General features: G+C 33.6%; 1 pseudogene; it reads left to right on the top strand.

Annotated features, from left to right (window-relative positions):
- Nucleotides 1–2,780: 2,780 nt before the first annotated feature.
- LOC142164399 (U6 spliceosomal RNA) lies at nucleotides 2,781–2,889 on the top strand (annotated as a pseudogene).
- The last annotated feature ends 3,345 nt before the right edge of the window (nucleotides 2,890–6,234 follow it).

The raw sequence follows: 6,234 nt of genomic DNA, 5'->3' as shown, positions 1-6,234 counted from the left end.
ATCACAACTCTTTTTAATTGGGGACAAGTCAGAAAGCATGTTTGTTTAATAATAATCAGAAACTATCATAAAAATAAAATGCCCTCTCAAAAACGGTAAATACAATCAGTCTATTCATGTACTTCCTGTGACAGAAATCAATTTAACAAATCGATAATAAACACGGTAGACACTGTCTCATAGAAAATCTTTACGTTTGTGAGGTTTCCAAGAAAGGATCGTATAATATGTATCATTGTGTGGGCCCTTTCGTAAAAGGAGTCAAATATAACTTGTAGGTCCCTACTCGAGGGAAACTGTAACTGTATGCTAGTTCTACCTTCCCACTAGCGAGAGCTATAACTGTAATCCGTAATCTGTAATTACAAGGTGCATCAGGTCTAACGAACCCGTCGTTAGCTACGAGATCCTTCAAAATCTCCTCCCATTTATACTTTTTCTCGTAACCAGTAAATATTCATATGAAAGCATTTTCAAAATAGTACAGGGCATTTCAATACTTATCAAATCATGTAATCCAATTTCGGTAACGGTAATCATATCTCAAATCATAGTAAAACATGTCTACTAACAACGAGAACATATTAAATAACTGTAAACATCTCAAGTATACTATTCAGTACGATATCAAGTAAAGGACTTGTCCAACATACACTTTCAAACATTCGGTAACACATTTATTTTCAAAATAATGTATAAACCATGCAGGTTATGAAAATACAAATTGCGGTAAGATTACTATTCATAGTACTCGTGTCAAATACCAAACTCGCCACCTCGAGCGATCCGTACAACTTCCTCCGATCATTCTATAATCACGTCATATCAATCTCGTGTCAATTTTCTAGTTTAAATTAATTCAAAACTAATTTAAAATATATATTAACCCTTAGAGGTTCATGTTTGACCATAATTGCTGAATTGTATTTACCCATACTATGAGTAATTCAATTAGTCCATAATCAATAACTTTTTAGTATAGTCATATAGTATACCTGTTTAATTCATGAAAAGGTTTATGGATTTCTCTTAGTTTCCTAACCTCCTCTTCTAACTCAGAATCAAATCCCACATTATATTTACTTAGTCTCACGAGGAATCATGTATATCAACTACTATTGTTTCAGAAAGAAGGAAAATATATGTAATTACCTGGGGCTTATCGTAGAGATAAGATTATATGCCAATGATTTGAATGGAATACGAGGCAACACCAGAAGACTTTTTTCCCTTTTCGTTTTTTTTTTCTTTTCCGTTGTACGTTAGCCAAACGGGGATTTCCTCTTATTTTTCAACCCCTTTTGTTTTTGCTTTGTCTTAGCCGCAGCTTGCTGCGTTCCCCCTTTTCCCTTTTCTTTTAGAACTTGTTTGGATGATTGTTACACATCGTTTCATAATGTATCGTATCGTATTCTATTGTATTGTATTGTATCGTTTGATGAATACAATGTTTGGATAGATTATATCGTTTGCCATTGTTTCATGATATCATGCACTAGCAATATGAAGAATAAATTTGTAATATTATAAAGATAAATTATGATACGGGGTAAATTTATTATATAAAAAGGTAGGGTAAATGATAAAATAAAATAATTTAATAATAGTGAAGGGTGAGATGAGAGAAAAAGACAAGATAACGACGCAACCATACCAAATTGGTCGTTACATAAAATGACATTTTGTCGTTACGTAACTACGGATTTAACGATACGATACAATAAAATTTAAGTAACAACCAAAACAAATATCGTATTTAACGTAACAATACGATACGATACAATAGGTAACAACCATCCAAATAAGTTGTTAGTTCCCGTGGGCTTTGACCCTTCTTTTAATTTGACTAGGTTTCTTCTTTTTGTTTTGTTTTATTAGTTTTCTTTTTCCCTTTTTTTTCTTTCTTTGGACTTAAGTTATTTTCTAAATGTCCAATATATCCTCACTTAAAATATTGGGGTATTATAAATTTGTACAGAGACAGAGCCAAGATTTCAAATATATAGGTTTGGGATTCTAATCATTTGAAGTTATTGAGTTTTAGATTAATTATACATATTCAATAAAAAAATTTAAGACAAATACAGAGTTCGAACCAAATGGGTTCGGCCGAACTCGCTCCCAATACTCTAGCTCCATCTCTGAAATTGTATCTTGTAATATATTAATATTAATTGAATGAAAATGTGTTTGTCTCTTTAATGTGAAATGAACAAAAAAATCAATTAGTTTTTTCTTTTAATTGTCTCTTTATTTTTACTAGATATTTATATCTTTACTTCCTTGAGAATATGGAATACAGGCACCTCTTCGCAATACCTCTGGTTTTCGGAATAACAATTTAATCTGAGGATACTTTTGTCATTTCTGCCGGTTAATTTTGGCATTTCATTCTTTCTGGGCTACACGAGAAAATCGACTTAAATTCTTCGCTTTTACAAAAGCTTTACCAAAAGAAAAAAAAATAGGAGTAACCTTGTCTACGGGCTCAGCCGAACCCAATAGCTTTGGTTTAAACTTTATATTTATCTTAAAAAATTTATTGAATATATACAAATTACTAGTTTAGAACTCTAGTAATTTAAAATAATTACAATTTCAAGCCCATAAACATCAAATCCCAACTCTGCCTAACATACCTTACCAAAATCTCATCAGTGTAGACTTTTGGAATAGATATCTGCCACCTTGTGCTAATGTTAGTTGCATCCCCAACATTTGCATTGTCTACATGCTATTCTAAAATATAATCCATGCTTTAGATAATATTCCTTTTAGATAGACTTATTTTTATGCTACTTGGTCTCTAATTTATAACGATACAAAGAAGATTAGTATGGCCGCTGCACTAGGATGACACCCACAAATCGAGAAATGGTTCCCTAGAACGATACAATTGCTTTCTTTCTTTTTATTTTTTAAAAAATAATTTGGAACAACTAGGATGTCATGTCCCTTTGGGAACATCCGATAAAATTAGAACGATTAACATGGCCTCTACACAAGGATGACACGCACATAGGTTATCAGTTGCTTCTCAGTATATAGTTGTAGATTGTAGTGGGAGAATGCATGTTTAATTTATAGTGGGAAAATGCATGTTCTTTGTATAGATGTTAATGGATGTTTAAAGGCGAAGTTAGAATTTGAATTTTATGGGTTCTGAACTTATATTGTACTCATTGCTAGTCTTAATTACTTATTTCGCAATTAGATATCTATACATATTCAATAAAAAAAATTAAAATAAATACAGGATCTAAAGAAAAGCTACTTTCGATTCTCGATCGATTCTAGCATTAAGCGAAAGGTTACGCCTAGAAGTTCTGTATTACGGATTAATCCTACTCTACTAGCGCTAATAGGCAGCATAGGGGAAGAAGCACTACACCTAGGAATCAACAACACGAAAACTTTGTTCTAAGTCAGCCCTTTCCTTAGCGGGCTTGGGACTAAGAGAATGGTTGGGACAACAAATATCCATCTCGTTCGTCCTTTGGATACCCGTATAACCATCGAAGGCTATTGAAGTGACCAATTCCTGGAAATTAGGAGGCGTTAAAAACAAAGAAATTGTTGGGTCCGAACTCAAAGCTAATGATCTAGCTCCACCTATGGTCAGGATTGTCCAAGACTATCTACGGATATAATATTCCATTCTTGAACCAACAAGAGACATTTTAACACCTCTTTGCATGCCTAGAACTGGATATTCGTGCTTGGAAACTCTTGGGTTGTATTAAATGGATTTGACATATATTCTATATATATATAAAAAAAATTGACATTATATATACAATACAATTTTTTGGCAAAGATTTCTATATGAACCACCTTGCACCCTCTAACTCCGCCCCTGCGTATAGAGACAAACTTATGTGTAATCTTGAGGGGTCCGTGGATTCCGTAAACTTCGATAGACATAGTATATATATATATATATATGTATATATATATATATATATATATATATATATATATATATATATATATATATATATATATATATACACTTTCAAAATAGTGCATATACATCACCATTTGATTTGAACACTAAAAGCCTTGAGGAGGTACTGGTTGAGAAGAATACTGATGTTTTTGTCGTGTTAAAATCTTGGGTCCGTCTCTGCCCGTTCGATCACAATCTCCAGAATTTCCAATCTTAAAATATTGATCCAAACTTTCACTTCCTGCTCTATGTTGCAGCATCAAATTGAGCTGTGTGATTGATCATGCAAATAATGGTTGATGCAATTTTTATCACTTTTGACCATAAAATGATGCAGAAAAACCATAAATTATTGAATTTCCTTTACGACTTGACCTATAGGAGATGCATATTAATGTTATTACAATAATTTAGTTGACCACTTACACCTGTTTCTGCTCCAACCACTCAAATTACTTAGAATTTAGACCTCAGAATCTAAACGTCTTGTATGACTAATTAAAATATCATCTCCTTTAGGTTACTGGACATAGATGAGTATGGTCTCATTATACATGAATAATTTTAATTCATTTTCTTGCATTGTATACATAGTGAAACTATATTGTTTGGATTCTTTAAAAATATTATTGGGTGTTTGTCGGATTTTCCGAAAGAACTTTTTGAGAATCCAACACGTAGCGTTGCGGCAACATAATTTTGAAGGATCCAAACAATTAATATTCACTGGAGTTTAAAGCAATAGATTCAGTTGAACTCACATAATATATTTAAATCTAGCTCAAACCAAAAACTCTCTCCCTCCTGGCTAATTAAGCCACCACCCCCTTTTTATGACCCGACACGTACAAGTGCAACAACATGATTTTGGAGGATCCGAACAATATTAGTTGAATTCGAAAACAAGATTCAGTTGAACTTACAGAACCCGTTTTAAATCTAGCTCAAACTAGAAATTCTCTTTCCCTACTCCTGGCTAATTAGCCACCACCACCTTTTTATGACTCGACACGTACAAGCGTGACACCATGATTTTGGAGGACCCGAACGATATTAGATGAATCAGAAAGCAAGATTCGGTTGAACTTACAGAACCCATTTAAAATCTAGCTCAAACCAGAAATTCTCTCTCCCTACTCCTGGCTAATTAAGTCACCACCCCCTTTTTATGACCCGACATGTACAAGCGTGACAATATGATTTTGGAGGATTCAGGCAATATTACTTGAATTTGAAAGTAAGATTCAGTTAAACTTACAAAACTCGTTCTCGATCTAGCTCAAACTAGAAATTCTCTCTCCCTACTCCTGGCTAATTAAGCTACCACCCCCTTTTTTATGATCCGACACGTACAGGCGCGACACCATGATTTTGGAGGATCTGAGCAGTATTAGTTAACCTAAAGGCACGATTCAGTTGAACTCATAAAACCCTTTCTAAATCTAGATCAAACCAAAAGGTCTCTCCCCTACTCCTGGCTAATTAAGCCAACACTCTCATTTTATGATCCGACACATACAAGCGCAACAACATGATTTTGGAGGATCCGAGCAATATTAGTCATTAGACGAATTTGAAAGTATGATTTAGTTGAACTCAGAGAACTCGTTCTAAATCTAGCTCAAACTAGAAACTCTCTCTGAATCCCTTCCCAGGCCAGACCACACCCACCCCCTTTCTTCCCCAACCCAACTATTGAACATCAACATCTAATTAATGAGACACACGTGCATTAGTTTCCTTATGATAAGTCATGGGCATGTAGGTTGGTTCCTCTCTTGTTTGAGTTAAATAAACAAGTCTTTTTCTTAGGTTGGCAATTCAAGTAGTTGCACGTGCATGTATTTATGGCAGCTGCATGGGCACAATTCATTTGGCTTGTCCTTTTTAGGCTAATATTTTGCTACTATTCTATCTTTGGGTTAGTAAGATTTTGTGTGGCTACCAATCACGATTGTAGTGGAATGATAAATGATCCTTCGTTTAGGGACGTGCGTAAAAAAATTTATAAGCAATATCGATATTTATAAAAGAATGGAGAATAAAAAACATTAATTATCACATTATTTGACAGCAAATAGCCTTAGTCAATTGACTTTGTTGAGTCATAAATTAGAAAATATTGTGAGTTTAATTCTATTTAACCGTAATTTTTAATAATAGAAGCTCTCTCCAATATTTGACAAAAATATTATCTACTTGTGGTTTACATCTCTGACCACCTTGAGAAAAATCAGGAACTTAACAAACATGCCAAGTTACAATATATGTCAAGTGGTGTCATT

The sequence above is a fragment of the Nicotiana tabacum genome, chromosome 9, assembly GCF_000715075.1.
Source record: "Nicotiana tabacum cultivar K326 chromosome 9, ASM71507v2, whole genome shotgun sequence".
Lineage (NCBI taxonomy): Eukaryota > Viridiplantae > Streptophyta > Magnoliopsida > Solanales > Solanaceae > Nicotiana > Nicotiana tabacum.
Note: the sequence above shows the minus strand (reverse complement) of the source record. Positions and strands in the feature narration are given on the sequence as shown.